We start from the raw sequence: 16,313 nt of genomic DNA, 5'->3' as shown, positions 1-16,313 counted from the left end.
GAAGGCTGGGATGAAGGGTATTGGTAGGTTAACATCTGTTTTAGTCTACGTTCCTGGATGGTCATAACCGCGGACACTCCGCCCTTCTTCTTCTTAGCTTCTCCCGCAATCGAATCTGATTGAATTGCCTTACTTGTTGCTTGCAAGGAATTTGTGATTCTTCCCTTCTTGATACCTTCTTCTATGAAATATCCCATCCTAACTACTTTAGAAAACTATTTCCCAATGACACTTATCAACCTTTCATAGTATGTTGCATCTTTTAGAGATTGTACAAAGAGCGTCGTCATCTCGCTTTCCGCCATCGGGGGTTGGACCTTTGGAGCTTCTGCTCTCCACTGCATAGCATACTCTCTGAAAGTTTCTGTTGACTTCCTTTCTAACCTCATCAAATAGAATCTGTCTGGTACAGTCTCAGTGTTAAACCTGAACCTGTCTATTAATTCTTACGCTATCTCTCCCCAACTACGCCATTTTTTCGGATCTTGGCATGTGTACCAATCAAGTGCTTCTCCTATCAAGCTCCTTATAAACAGCTTCATCATATTGGCTTGATCTTTCCCTAGTCCAACAAGCTTATCATAGTACGATCTCAAATGATCCCGAGGGTTTCCTTTTCCATCAAACTTATCGAATTTTGGCACCTTATATCCGACAGGCAACTCAATATCGGGATGAATACATAGGTCCTTGTATTCAAGTCCTTCACATCCCTTGTGGGTTTGGATGCTTTTAAATGTTTCCTTCAGATTATGAATCATCTTTGCAACATTCTCGTCCGCTTTTGCCCTTGCTTCCCTTTCCATCTCCTCATAAGGATAAGCCTCTGGATGCTGCATGACTTGCAATGGGGTAGTGAAAGGTTGAGCTTCCGCAACATATACTGGTGGCACATACTGCGTGTTATGGTTAGCGATGTGTTCCAACGGTATGTGTTGGGTTGCTTGGTAGCTTTGGTTAAGTGGTGTGGTCTGGTTGAGTGGGATAGTTTGGATAACTGAAGGCTGAGGAATGTGTGGAGTGCTGAAGGGTAACGGATTGGCTTGTTGCAAGTTAACTTGTTGTGGGTTAGTTTGTTGCGGGATGGCTTGTTGTGGGTTAGTTGGTTGTGGGATGGCTTGTTATAGGTTAGTTTGTTGTGAGATGGTTTGTTATATATTAGTTTGTTGCGGGATGACTTTTTGTGGGATGGTGGGTGAATTAGTAACGCTTGGATTGGTTGTGTGAAGTGAAGGGTTTGAGGGAAAAGGTTGAGGGGCGGGTGAGTCAACAGGCGAAAAGGACGGTGGGATAGTCGCACTCGTCCTCTGTTCGTGGATAGGGGTGTTGAGGGTAATGGACAAGTTGGTGAGGTTTCGAAGTCGCTTAATTTCACTTTGCATGTTGGCCATTTGCTGCATCAATTGGGCGATGAGTTCATCATTTCTTCTCTCCGAAGTCTAAGGCTCGTCTCTCGGAACGGTGATAAGTCCCAAGCCAGTCTATTCAGATACACCTGAGACATTCATGTTGTCGGATGCTCGTGCTTTTGATCTTGTGAAGTACAGGTGATCCGCCAGTTCACAGTCAACACGAATCAACCTTTGGGGAAATAATCAAAATAAAAGAAAACCTTCAAAACTGAAGAAAACTACGTTAGTATAGTGTGAATAATTGCTAAAAATAATGTTAACATTTGACAAATAATGTTGAAATAAACATATATTACATAGCAAACAAATCACATAGTAAAAGAGAAATCTAGAAATCATAGCACGACCTATTATGCATGGGACCTCTTTTGTGCCAGAGATAGGCCTAACGCCAAATATTCGAGATTATGATAGATTGATCCAAGCCATTAAATTGAGACACTTGAGTTGGGAAATAAAAGGCCAAGTTTCATTGAAATAACAAAAATGAGTACATTGACGAGACAATAAATTAAAATACATAAAAGATGATATAATGTAAAGACAATCCTAAGACTTGGCCTAGATCTTTTGCACTTGATCACGCTGGCGGCAGAAATGAAGATGATGCCACGTCATTGCTAGGCCCTTCTCCCGCATTCCCCAAATACTGCATTATATTTGCCATTTGAGCCCACTTCGCTAGACTATGTTACCATAGTCTTCTTGAAGCCACGCATGATATTCTGGAATACCTCTTGCCGGTCCAACCCCAATACTTATTGGATTAATATTATCCCATTCATCAAGAATCTGGACAGCTCTAGGAACTCTGAAGTCTGGCCCACAGAGGATTTCAGAACCACTCATATTAGCTCGGAGAGGGATTACTTGATCTAGACCAAACTGTCGAAGTACGCGTACTGGAGCGTATGGCTGGAGGCCCTTCAACCCAATAAGCTCGATATAGTAAAGTCTTATACCTCTTATGTAGGCCGTAGTATGTGATAGCAATGAGTATTTCCATTGGATTTGATCACCAGTGCGGGAAATTAAGAACTCGTACCAATCATTAGTGCCGACTGGAGATATAAACAGTTTCATTCTTTCATAAAAACTATCAATTTTATTTGATTCACTAAAGCATATGTCTGCCATATTCGGACGTTAGTAAAAATACTCCATTGCCCACATCTGTAGGAGAAGATTGCAACCCTCAAAGAAATTTGTTTCACCTCTTTTACACTTTCCTAAAGCGCGAAGTATTTCTGCTAAAATCATAGGAACCAAGGTGAGTTGTGCGCCGTCAACTCCTTCAAAAAGTGCTCGAGCCACAGAACATATGCTAGTACTGATCTTCCCGTATTCACGTGGGAATATCAAAGTCCCAAATAAGGCAACAACAAATACAATGGGACGTCTAACTTGCCAATGGGCGGGAGTGCATGAGAATTCCTTCTTGAACAGCTTTTGACCATCTTGACGACCGTACCTCTCATACAAATAATCCAAAGAGACCCAGTTATTCTCGAAGCATTGGATTTTCTTAGTGTTCTTCAACCCCAAGTAGCGAAGAAATTTCTTCCCTGATTGACTGTGCGGGATAATCTGACCTCTCCCTTGGTATTTCAAATTAGTGAAATAACTGATTTCTTCCAACGTGAGTGTGAGTTCAAAGTCCTTAAATTTGAAGACAACTCGATTTAGATCCTAAAATTGAAGTAAAGCTCTAATCACATGTTTGTTGGGAGTGATTCGGAACAGTGAAGTGAGGAACCACAACCTCCTCGTAACAGCCAGTTTACTACCAAGGTCCAAATCTTCCCACCATATCCTCAGCTTGCTTGGAACGCCACTGACCATCTTAATCTAGGGGATCTGGGGGATGAAATCCATCCTACAAAAAAGAAAAAGAAATGATTTCCAAACTCGACATGTCATGGTTAGGCTTGGATCCTTCTATTATTATCACGTCACACATAATATGCTTGTTGGTCATTGGGTTATGAAACCCGTCGACAATTTGGCGGGCTTCCTAATTGTGGAGTCGATACCAAAGACCGACCCACCTAAGGTTTATGCATGCATGACTTAAATGAAATTGGTGGCATAACTCTATCCTAAGTCTTCTAAGATTTGACTTACTAGACACAAGGTTCCCGAGCGGACTACTCGAGTGAGAAGGCTACGCGGTCACACGAAAATTCGGACACCCCGCGCATATGCCAACTCTCCTAAATTTGGGATTTTTGAAAGAAATTTGCGGGTGCGCAAAACACACATCACGTGCACGTGTGATAGTGTGAATTTTCCAAAATTTGAGGAAATATGAGCGGAATGACAGTTTTAAAGAAAGCAATAACACATAATTACAAGAATTCACATAAAAGAAATAATTAAAGCAAATAACCAAAAATTATCACATAATTTTAATTCACATAAGAGGAATAACTAAAGCACAATAACTTAATTAACCTAAGTTTGTTATGATTAAGAACCTAAATAGTCCCCAGCGGAGTCGCCAAGCTGTTACCCCATTTTAATCAGGTCAAAGCGGAGTACAACATATTGGTGATTCCTAATTATTTAACTTAAGGAGTCGCCACCTAATTATTTTAACGGTGAATTAGGACACCTATTTTAACTAAGTAAATGCCTAAAATAAACTGCAATTTTAAAGGTCTTACTAACCTAATAAATTCTAGGTAAGGGTTCTAAATATCCTAATGGGAAGGTGTTAGGCATCTATTAAAATCCGTTAATTACGGTTACCGACCAAACTTAGGTTAATATAAGAAAATTATGACAAAAAATAGTATATTAATGTTTTATTGGTAATGTAAGAAAAGTATTTCTATGTAAGTATTTCAGTGATTAAGTAAAAGATTTTGCATTTGGTAACACAATGGATTTAGTACTTAGTATATATAAAAAAAAACAAAAACAAAAAAAAAACGTAGGTAGTCGTTATAATCAAGCAACAGTAGTGATTAACTAAGTCACAACAAAGTGATTATAAATCATAGGAAATCTTATCCTACACGTTTAGAATTTTTTTTTTTTTTTTTTTTTTTTTTTGAAATAGAGGTTTGAACCTTTAGAAATAAATTTTGAGAACATACAAAAAATAAAAATAAAACATACACTTTTTATTTAAAGAAACAGAGTAAAATATTTTAGATTTCAAGAGGCACGTTTTATTTTTTTATTTTATTTAAAAAAAAAAAGAATACGTTATTAGACTCCATGCTTCACTTGGTGTAATTGAATTAACAAATTTAACTACCGATCTGAGGCATGATTAGAGGTAAACTCCATTTTTTAACCTTGTAAAAATCTTGAACCGAAGAGAATAGACTAAATTACTAAACCTTTAAATACGTTACTCCGAACAAGAAAAAAAAAACTAGAACTCTATATATCCATTATCTGTAAACTACCCCCCATAAGATTAACTACTTGGAGTCCTCTTAATTTAGCTATATCCATGAAAGGAACTAAAGCAGATCATGAAGCTAAAACTCGATCGATACAATAAGAGAGAATATCCGCTACTTCTCCCCTCTCTTTTGGTATTCTGTTCAGGTGCATTTTCAGAGGATGAGAGGTGCTACTGGAGATGCAAATGCAAGTCTCGGTCCTAGCAGCGATGTCGAGTCTCAATGCAAGACTCAAGAATGCTCCCATATGTCATTAAAACAAAGAAGAGAAAATATAAAGGATTAGGAAATGAGCAGATTCAATAAGGAAAACAAATAGACAAAGACAAATTCTTAAAGAGCATAACCAGCAGCATCCAAACAAGATGCAAATTGCAAAGAGAAACAAACATGAAACTTAATTGTAAGCACAAACTAAAATTCAGAGAGTTCAAAGGAGTGTTATATAAGTCATTTGAAAGACTAGATTTTAACCTTAACTCAACTATCATTTATGTAGATATTGTGTAAATATAAGCCTATGCCATGATTTTAATCGAGGGAACCAGAAACCTTTACATATATAGAAATTCACAGCCCTTCCTATATAATTAACATACACCTTAAACATGATGTACATATTATGGCTTTAGTCTTATTCGTAAACACGTCGTCCATGTTAATAAAGAGAATTCTTACAAAATATCTGAACGATTGGATCTTAACGAATGTTATCAACAAATGCTTCATATTATGACTTATTAAGAAACAAACACTTAGACCTCATCGTCTTACTAAACGAATGGAAATGCGAAACGGTTCAAAATAGCGCTTGATATTGAAAAGCGAAGGCATATTCACACAAGAGGTATGTCAAAATACCCTACGATCAGAAATATACTTCCTGGTGATAGCTAAGAGATTCACGAAGGAATACTACGGGCAAAAGATTTACATCTAGTAAAGCAGAGGTTTTTTTTTTATATCCAAATTCCATCTTAAATGACTAGTAAGCTTAATCAAAGTATTTAAAGACATCTACATTCTACATTACAGTGAAGTATGAAACCGTGTTGATAAATTTAAGAGAGTATTAATACATGAATATGAATTTTAAAAGGTAACAGAGGAATGTACATGGATCAGCAATAGAGAAAAAGAAAAATCACAAACCTTACTTCCGTTATATCTAAATGATGAAATCAAAGTCACGATTATTACTAATCGGAGAAACTTGTACTCTTTGCTAAAAGATCAGATGATAAAATCTATTTAAAACTTGGAGGTACATTTGAAGCTTTCATAGAAGTATCCTAAGTTCATTTACTAGACAGAGAATAGAAAAGGGATATAATTTTTGTTCAAATAACACATTGCTTGAGAGTCCTAAAGGACATGGTCTCTTTTTGTTATACAGATTCAGCAAAATAGTCTACATTATACGTTACTGTGAAGTAGTTTTCTCATAAAAAATGTTAACGACATGCTACATACAAACATATTTTCCACAAGTTATAAGTATTCTTTAAACAAGTAAAGAAAAACAAAAGTACTAATGTATATCCTAATATGGACAGAAAACACATATAGAAGATCATTTTAAACTAGAAAGAAAAAGAAATTTCTCATGCTTTCACATAAGCAGTGAAACAGAGATCTTAAGTCATATTTTCGAATAAAAACACTGAGTATACTAATAAGCGCCAACCATTATCAGAAGATAAACGAATATCGTATTTTATGTCATCGGACATATAAACACTAACCCATAATCAATTCGGAATTAAAACTACTTTTGACGCACACATAAGGAATCACAAATACACATCAAAAATCAAAGTGAAACGAAAAAAGAGGAAAGAAAGGGGGTTGCACTAACCTTTCTCGTGTGCAGTGCACTAGGACTTGTGTCACAGATCTATGCTCAATAGTCGACTCGCTTGAACACGTTCAGAAAAAATCTTAGATAGAAAAAAGTGATTTTTTTTTTAAGTGTGAGCTCCTCCTCCTCCTCCTTGACATGAATCCCAAGGCTGATATTTATAACTACAAGCTAGGGATTTTATTTAGGCGGGAATTGAAAGATTTGATATTCAAAATTGAGTCAAGAGACTCCTTTGAAATTTGTACGAATTTTGGCAGAGATATGCTTCAGATAACTACCCGAAATAGTGAGATTTTGTTTGAGATTTAAAGGGAGCTGATACATTTTTGAAGTATGAAACGGGAAAGTCTTCATAAGACCTCTGAAATACACCAGACGCGGGTAAAAGGGACAGATCCCTTTGCTTCAAAATAGAAGGACAAAAGTTGTCCATGGCTGAGGGATATTGGAACCTTTGCTTGAAGAGGAACGGGATGAGAGAGGGAAATGTTGCGGCTGATGAGTTTAGGACTAGGGTTACACGAGTTTGGGGATATTTTTGGAGTGGACTAGTTGAAATGTTTGGGCCTCCACTTGTAGATGGGCTAACTTCTGGGGCTCGAAATTTGGGCCATTTGTTTTGGACTTAAATTCCCTCTTCCATATATTTATTTGGGCTCCCAAATTAAGATGAAAGACACTCTTTAGTTAATTATATATTAACGTGTGCTAAAGTATTACTTAATATAAAAATATATATTTATTAGTACTCAAATAAAATGATATGATATCGTAATAGTTGCACGATAATATTTATAAAGTTTAAAAGTAAGTAAATGCTATCGTCTAATTGTATAAAATAAATGCGATGCGTAAGATGTTAAAAGTGATCTTGACAATTATAATATTAAGTGATGGAAATATAATGAAAATAATAAGAATAATAACGGTAATAATAATGATAGTAGGCGATGACTATAGTTGGATAGTGAAAAACGACGATATTAATAGAAAGCTAATAATTGCAATAAAATATAAATAAATGTTCTTAAGTTTTCAAAAATATTAGAAGCGCAAATAAATATTTTCGAAGAAAGGCGAGACAAAATAGGGTGTCAACAGCCACCCAGAAGGACAAGGCTACGACAAAAAGGCGGATGGAAAGGGAGCCACCAATGAATGTAGAAGAAAGTGAATCCCATAATGAGGCTCCATCCAGTAACTCTCATACTCCGCCTATTCTAGAAGAACAAGAGGGGGCTTCAACTCAGGCTCCTATGCCTCCAGTTCCTCCACCGGGTGCTTTGGGTCAACAGGTGATCGAGGCCATTCAGTTATTGACTCAGTTGGTTGCCGCTCAGGCTCAACGGCAAAGTACGGGTCTCGGTGATAGATCCACTAGTGCAAGGGCTCGTGATTTCATGAGTTTAAATCCCCCACAATTTTTCGGGTCGAAACCGGATGAAGACCCACAAGGTTTTATAGATGAAATTTTGAGGACGTTGAGAATCATCCATGCCTCCGGTATTGAATCTGTGGAGTTGGCATCTTATAGACTCCGGGACGTAGCATTCGTATGGTATAATAATTATATATCTTCGAGGAAGGAGAATGCACCTCCCCCGGTTTGGCAGGAATTTGTAGATGCTTTCCTTCGTCACTATTTGCCACCCGAGGTTCGAAGGGCCCGAGCTGACAGGTTTCTGAATCTAAAGCAAGGGAATATGAGTACCCGGGAGTATAACCTTCAATTTAATTCATTGGCTTGGTATGCTCCCACTATGGTGGCCGATATGGGAGATAAAGTACACAGATTTGTGAGTGGCTTAGGGCCACATTTGTTCAAAGATTGCTTGACAGCTTCATTGCAAGATGGGATGGATATTTCGCGTATTCAGGCCCATGTCCAGAACATAGAAGAGCAGCAACATCTGCAACGGGGTGAGTGTGATATTGATAGAAGGCAAAGTAAGAGGGCCAGTGATGTGTCGTGAAATTACAGCACATTCGACGCCAACTACTTAGTCCTTTGTAAATCCCCAAGTACTTTTGATGTCGTTTCTCGTGTTTTTGTGTCAATTTGTAGAATAACATGTGCCGGAAGCAACTTGAGGCAAAATGAAGCAAAATCCAGCTGAACTGAACCAGGGCATCACCTGCGAGTCGCAGGTGGTGCAGCATCTGTTGACAGAGATGGCCAAAGAAGACAGACATTGGTGCACCACATGCGACACCACATGCGAGTCGCAGGTGTCACATGTGAATCGCATCCTATGTCGCAGATGCTGCTCCACAGATGATTGAAGGTGTGACACCTGCGATGCTTTGGTGCAACCTGCGACTCGCAGGTTGCACATGCAACACCAAGTGCGATTCGCACCAGATGCGCAGGGGCATTTTTGTTTGGAAATTGATCCCATTTTGGACATTCTATATATAGATTTTCTAGGGTTTTGGACTCATTATTCTACAGTTTTTTAGCCTAGATTTTTGTGGAGCTCATTTAGTATTGGTTGGTGAAGCTTTTAAGATTCCTTTGGCTTTTGTCATCTTCTCCATTCAATTTTTTGTAAGCTTTATGAATACACTTTATTTTATTGCTTTACCTTTAATGAATATTAGTAGCTAATCTTTTTAGCTAAGGTTGTGGGACCAAATGTGCTAGTTATGTGATTGGGTTTCATAATCATACTACATTTATATGCTAATGGTGTTTTTTATTAACTCTTCAAGCATTAATGTCTTGTGATGGTATACAACATTACTTGTGCCTTAATACCATTACTTTGCTTGGAAAAGAAAGTAAAGGTTAGGAAAATAGTTAATAGCAACGATTTGGGTCATTAAATTCATCTAATAACTTGAGCTAGGAATAGGAAAGCTAGTTAAGGCTACATGGGCGTTCTCTGATAAAACACTCTAGGGCTTGGAAAAGCCTAGGATGAAATTTGCTAATTTGGTTGGAAAACTTTTGGCAAGATTCGCGTGACCCTTGATTTAATGCACTTAGGCATATAAATAAGTTGAATTGATACCCAATCGCATTACTTTCCATTGGAACCACAACCTTAGTCCCATTTACCAAAAGTTTACATCTTATAACCATTCTTAGTCTTTAATGAACAAACAACAATCAAACCACTATTATATCCCTCTTTCCCCTGAAATATAGACTAATAGTCGGGTGTTACACTTATTAAGTATATTTCTTCATTGTATTCTTTGTGGGATTCGACCCCAACCTTGTTGGGTTCTATATTTGACAACGACTGCTTACTCCTGACATTAAAGGTGTAATTTGGGCGTATCAAATTTTGGCGCCGTTGCCGGGGAATACGGTCTAGAAATTTACTAACTAGTGTAAAACTTTACTTTTAGTCTTTATTTCTTTTCTTATTTCCTTTTGTTGTTGTGTGTTGTGCAGGCAATATGGAAGAGGATGGTATCCCTATCCAAAATCCACCAGTAGCGGTTGGTGAAGAAGCTGCGGGGGCAGGCTATGAAGCCGCAATTCAGCCCCCGCCTCTGATTGGAAACTCGAGTTTCCATATAAACAACACAATGCTGCACCTGCTCAACACTAAGGGCCTGTTCAGTGGTCTACCTAAAGAAGACCCGAACAGGCACCTTAGGAACTTTCTTGGGGTCTGTTCCACCAATGTGCACCCGGGCATCTCAACTGAAGCAGTCAAGCTACGGCTCTTCCCGTACTCCCTAACAGGGGAAGCCACGGCTTGGTTAGATGATCTTCCATCCGGGTCAATCACTACTTGGGAGGAATTGACCGAAGCATTCCTCAAGAAGTTCTTCCCTCCATCGCGAATGCTACAACTCCGTGATGAAATCAACAACTTTCGTCAACTTCCTGATGAGGCTCTCCATGAAACTTGGACTCGTTTTAAAAAGAAAGTCAAAAGCTGTCCCAAGCATGGGTTGCCCGATAGTGTGCTTCTACAAACATTTTATAGGTCTCTAGATTCAGTCAACAAATCAGTGGCGAACAACATTGTAGAGGGGTCTATTATGGATAATTCTTATGCCACCGTTTGTGAATTGTTGGATAAATTGACCGAGACTAACGAGGCATGGCACACTAAGGATTCGGAAGTGGGTGAAGGAAGTTCCTCCAAACATGTGCTCACTCGTGAGATGATTAAGAAGGAGGAAGAGAGAGATGAGTCCATGGCCAAACTTGTCACCCAAATGGACCTTCTGATAAAACATGTCATGGGTGGCGGAAGCAAAAAGGTGAACGCGGTAGAATCCTGTGAAGGGGGTCCTCCGGATGAGCAATGTTTCCAAATGTATGATGAGGAGGCGAGTTATGTCAACAATCTAAGGGGGGGTTCCCGTCCGAACTACCAAGGTCCGAGTCAAGGATCTTGGCGGCAAGGTCAAGGGAATCAAGGTTGGAACAAAGAACAAGGTCACTCTAATTGGAAAGATAATCGTGACAACAATCAAGGGGGTTACAATAGCAATTACAACAATCATTGGAGCACAAATCCGTATGTCCCTCCAAAGGGAAATCAACCAAGCTCTAGTCAACCGCCCACTAGCGATCCCGCTAGCTCAAAAATTGAAGATATGTTGTCAAGAGTGTTGAGGAAAGTGGAATCCACCGACACCTTTTACAAGGAGACTAGAGATGAGGTCAAATCCATGGGTCAAGTTGTGAGTTCACACTCCACCTCCATTAAACAATTAGAGTCTCAACTTGGCCAAATCTCGACAATCCTAAACCAAAGGCAGAAAGGCTCACTCCCTAGTGACACAGTTTCAAATCCAAGGAATGATGGTGATCATAAATGCAATGCAATTACTACTAGGAGTGGCAAAACAATTGGGGAAAAGGCGTTGGTGAAAGAGAACGTGTTGGGTGATGACGAGAAAATGGTTGAAGAACCTATGGTTATTGAAGAAGAAGTGAACCCAAAGAATATGCGGGCTAGTATTGAAAAGCCCATTGTTAATGAGGACCTTCCGGAAATCAACGATGCTTCGACAAGCAAGGAAGCGGCGGAGGAGGTACCAAGGGCTTCACCGCCCGTTATGAGGCCTCCCCCTCCTTTTCCCCAACGATTGGCAAAGAAATCGGAAGATGGAAAATTTCTCAAGTTCATCGAACGATTAAAGGGGATCTCAATAAATATTCCATTGGTTGAGGCACTTGAGCAAATGCCCGGTTATGCGAAGTTCGTGAAAGATCTCGTGACCAAAAGAAGGAGTCCTGGCATTGAAACATTGGGGGGCACACATCATTGTAGTGCAATCCTCACCAAAGCTTTGGTGCACAAAAAAGAAGACCCCGGAGCGTTCACAATTCCATGCACCATCGGTAAATACAAGTTTACAAAAGCTTTATGTGATCTTGGAGCAAGCATCAATTTGATGTCGCTTTCTATATTCAACAATTTGGGATTGGGCACCCCCCGTCCCACCACGATGAGATTACTTATGGCAGATAGAACCGTAAAGAGGCCCATTGGTATTCTTTATGATGTGCTTGTGAGAGTGGATCAATTTAGTTTTCCGACCGACTTTGTGATCTTGTATTGTGAAGTTGACTTTGAAGTTCCCATAATCTTGGGAAGACCATTCTTAGCTACGGGGCGTGCCCTCGTGGATGTGGAAAGAGGTGATCTAAAATTTAGAATGAATGATGAAGAGATCACTTTCCATATTTGCAAGTCAATGAAACAACCGGCGGATATGAGTGTTGTGTCGGTTATTGACACAATTGATGAAGCAATGGAGACAACCATAGAACATGTGCATATAGGTGATATGTTGGCTGCGGTGATAATGAACTATGAAGGGGACAATAAAAAAGAATTTGAGGAGACGGTCAATGCATTGATTGGAATGGGGTCTTACCACCTCAATCCAAAGAGACTTGATCTTGACTTGGAAAACCGAGCAACTCCTCCTGCAAAACCTTCAATTATTGAGCCTCCTACTTTGGAACTCAAACCTCTTCCTTCACATTTGAGGTATGAGTTTCTTGGACCCAACAACACATTGCCCGTGATTATATCTGCTCGGTTGACGGATGAGCAAAGAGAGAGGTTGATGGTGATCTTGAGAAGATACAAAAAAGCTATTGGGTGGAGTATTGCGGATATCCAAGGCATTCCGTCCGGCATTTGCACTCATAAAATCCAACTTAATGAAGAATGCGAGCCAAGCGTTGAACATCAAAGGAGGTTGATGTTACACCTCGGAAATTTCCCCGTGAACGTGCAGTGAAAAGTTGCCGAATTTTCACTTCGGCCCAGTGGTCGTAAAGTGGAAGACGGCCCGTAAAGTAGTATACGGACCGTAAACTGTTGTCGTCCTCCAACCTTCCAAGATTTCAACTTTTTGTCAAATGTTGAAATGGTAAAATACGACTCAGTTTACGGACTGTAAATTGAAATACGGCCCGTAAACTGTGACCGTAAACCACCATGATCCCAGCAGACCATTCTGTTTCTGATATGCTTAAATACGGCCATGAAGGATAGACCGTAAACCACTATATGGCCCGTAAACTGGGTTTACGGCCACTGTACACCTCGAACACTGTTCACAAAAATTAGATTTTTAAGTTAAGTATAAGGGACCCCAAGCTCGTTTTATTTCATTTATCATCTTTCCAATTCAAGACTCTAGAACACTTCAAAGCACTTCATCCATAATAATCCAAGAGAATCAAAGGAAAACCAAGATCAACGACACATAATCCATGAATCAAAGTGTGTGAAACTCAAGAAAAGTTCATCTTCCTCAAGAAAACCAAAGGAGGTGAGCTAGGGCTTTGGTGCTAAGAAGAGAAACTCTACACAAGACTTGTTCAACTATCATCCAAGGTAAGTTTCATGACCATTTTATGTTTTTTAAGGTATTGGAAGGTTAAGATACCCGAATTGTAAAAAAACATAACAAATGCGTCTTTCAAGAGTGAATAGTGTCATGAGTGAGTGGTAGTTGAATTGAATCATGAATGTTAATGTGTTGTGAGTATGAATATGTTATAAATGACATGTAGACCATGAGATAAGTGTGATACATGGGAAAATACGATAGCGAACCCAAAACCATAAATGTGGGGAAAAATGAAGAGAAATGGTGGATCATGGCCGTTGTATATGAATGATAATTGTGATTTGCTATATTATGATTGTTATTGTGGGTGATTGGGAGTTGATATGGAATACGGTAAAAGTAGTATAAACAAAGGAAGTGCTGCCCAATTTTCTCTAGAAATAGTAGTGCGTTCTTATAGTTGATTAACTAACAATCGTACGAATCCTCTTTTTGAAGGTAGAGGTGTGACATTGAAGGAGAATAAGCAAACGCTAAATTGCTTAAACGATAAAGGTATGTGAGGCTTAACTCTTCTTTCAAAAGGCATGAATCCTTCAAGCTTTCCACAAATCCCTCCGTAAGATGAAGCTTAAGAGTCCTTCTATATGTTAAATCCCCTATGAGCATGATAGTGATGACAATGAGCTAGAGTCTAGAGACTCAAGAAATTGTGGCATGATGTTCCTACAATGCTAATGATGTTATTATTGTTAACACTCGCCTTACGTTTTATTCCCTTCAAGGCGAGGCATAATACTCATAAATGTCCATAATACAATCGGGGGTTCACGACCTTACGTCACCCCGACATAGTATGGTTGTCTTAAAGCCTAATGAATGCTCTTAATGTTAATGTATGTTATGACAATAAGATGATGAATATTGCTAACTTGTAATATAACTATGGGGTACATGGAACACTAAGAAATGATAACATGATGTTATGGCTTGAGATGTATAATAATGACATGTTATGATTGATGTTGTGATGATAAGATTCCACCGCGCCTATATAGTCGGGCATGTCACCGCTAATGCGGGCTGCGTATGATTCCACCGTGCCTATATGGCCGGGCATGTCACCGCTAATGCGGGCTGTGATGTTTACATCAAGCCGAGAGGGCCGGGCATGATCACCACTAGTGGGCGGCATATGAGGGTCACCCGGACGCGGGTAACGATACAAATTATGATATGATGAGGCATATGATGTCGTATGTGATGATGTATGGAATGTGATAACATGGGTACTATGATTGTGTAAAATGTGAAATATGATAATAATACGATTGCCTATGACATGTGTGCAGGTTATATCTTTGTCCCATGACTCATGATCTTTCTATTCTGTTTGTTTATTTCATTCCTGCCTTACATACTCAGTACAATATTCGTACTGACGTTCTTTTTCTTTGGACGCTGTGTTCATGCCCACAGGTAGACAGGGAGGAGATCTTGCTCCGGATTCTTAGAGGTTGCTAGCTGACTAAAAGCCCTCCATTGTCCCGGAGGTGCCTATGATGATTCTTTTGTGTACAGTTGTAGATGTCATCTCTTAGAGGCTCGTAGATACTCGACGTGGATCGTGTGGTTTTATGGCATGGTCATTATGTATATATATATATATATATATATATATATGTGTGTGTGTGTGTGTGTGTGTGTGTATAGTATTTTGCTAGCCTAAAGGCTTGTATGTATAAAAGCATTTTGTTTCTAAATGAAAATGGATTTTATTATAAATTGAGCATGAATCGGATAAATGATTGCTAAATAATCTTAAGAAGTGATGGCACGAGCGGTGCTCGGTGGCTAGCCCCGGGTCGTGACAAAAGTGGTATCAGAGCAGTTCAGTCCTAAAAAGTGTCTACGAGCCGTGTCTAGTAGAGTCTTGTTTATGGTGTGTTGCGCGCCCCATCAATAAACAGGAGGCTACAGGGCATTTAGGAAGAATGACCATCCTTCTTCTTAGGGAATCGTGCGATAGAGCTATGTGTAAGATTTTATCTCCCTAATAATTTGTTATGGTTTCAAAATGCCGCCAAAGGGAAAAGCTACCGCCGCCCAGAAAGGCAAGATTACAACAAAGAGGCGGGTAGAAAGAGAGCCTCCAATGAATGTAGAGGAAGGCGAATCACACAACGAGGCCTTGTCAGATACTTCTTCTACCCCGCCTAATGTGGGAGGGCAAGGAGGAGCCCCAGCTTCAATTCCTCCGCCGGTTACTTCGGGTCAACAAATGACCGAGGCTATTCAGTTATTGACCCAATTGGTTGCCGCACAAGCACAATGACAAAATGTGGGTTCAAGTGACCGGGCAGCAAGTACAAAGGCTCGTGATTTTATGAGTCTAAATCCCTCGGAATTCTTTGGGTCAAAGCCGGAGGAAGACCCACAAGGTTGTATTGATGAAATATTGAGGACGTTGAAGATTGTCTATGCCTCCGAAACCGAATCTGTGGAGTTGGCATCCTATAGACTCCGGGATGTGGCAGTGTTATGGTACAACAATTGGGTGTTATCAAGAGGGGAGAATGCGCCTCCTCCGGTTTGGCAAGAGTTCGTAGATGCTTTCATTCGCCACTATTTGCCACCCGAGGTCCACCGAGCTAGAGCAGATAGATTTCTGAATTTGAGACAGGGAAGCATGAGTGCCCGAGAATATAGCATGCAATTCAACACTTTGGCTAGATAGGCTCCGACTATGGTGGCCGACATGGGAGATCGGGTACATAGATTTGTGAGTGGTTTGGGACCGCATTTATTTAGAGATTGTCTGACGGCTTCCTT

General features: G+C 39.6%; 1 long non-coding RNA gene across 1 annotated transcript; it reads right to left on the bottom strand.

Annotated features, from left to right (window-relative positions):
• Positions 1-1,988: 1,988 nt before the first annotated feature.
• On the bottom strand, positions 1,989-7,210 carry LOC132641001 (uncharacterized). The gene is made up of 2 exons (XR_009582534.1): positions 6,690-7,210; positions 1,989-3,288 (listed from the first exon to the last, which is right to left on the bottom strand). It is a non-coding gene; the product is annotated as an uncharacterized LOC132641001 (long non-coding RNA).
• Between the last annotated feature and the right edge of the window lie 9,103 nt (positions 7,211-16,313).

This window comes from Lycium barbarum, chromosome 5, assembly GCF_019175385.1.
Source record: "Lycium barbarum isolate Lr01 chromosome 5, ASM1917538v2, whole genome shotgun sequence".
NCBI classification, from domain to species: domain Eukaryota; kingdom Viridiplantae; phylum Streptophyta; class Magnoliopsida; order Solanales; family Solanaceae; genus Lycium; species Lycium barbarum.
This window is presented reverse-complemented; position numbering and strand designations above follow the sequence as displayed.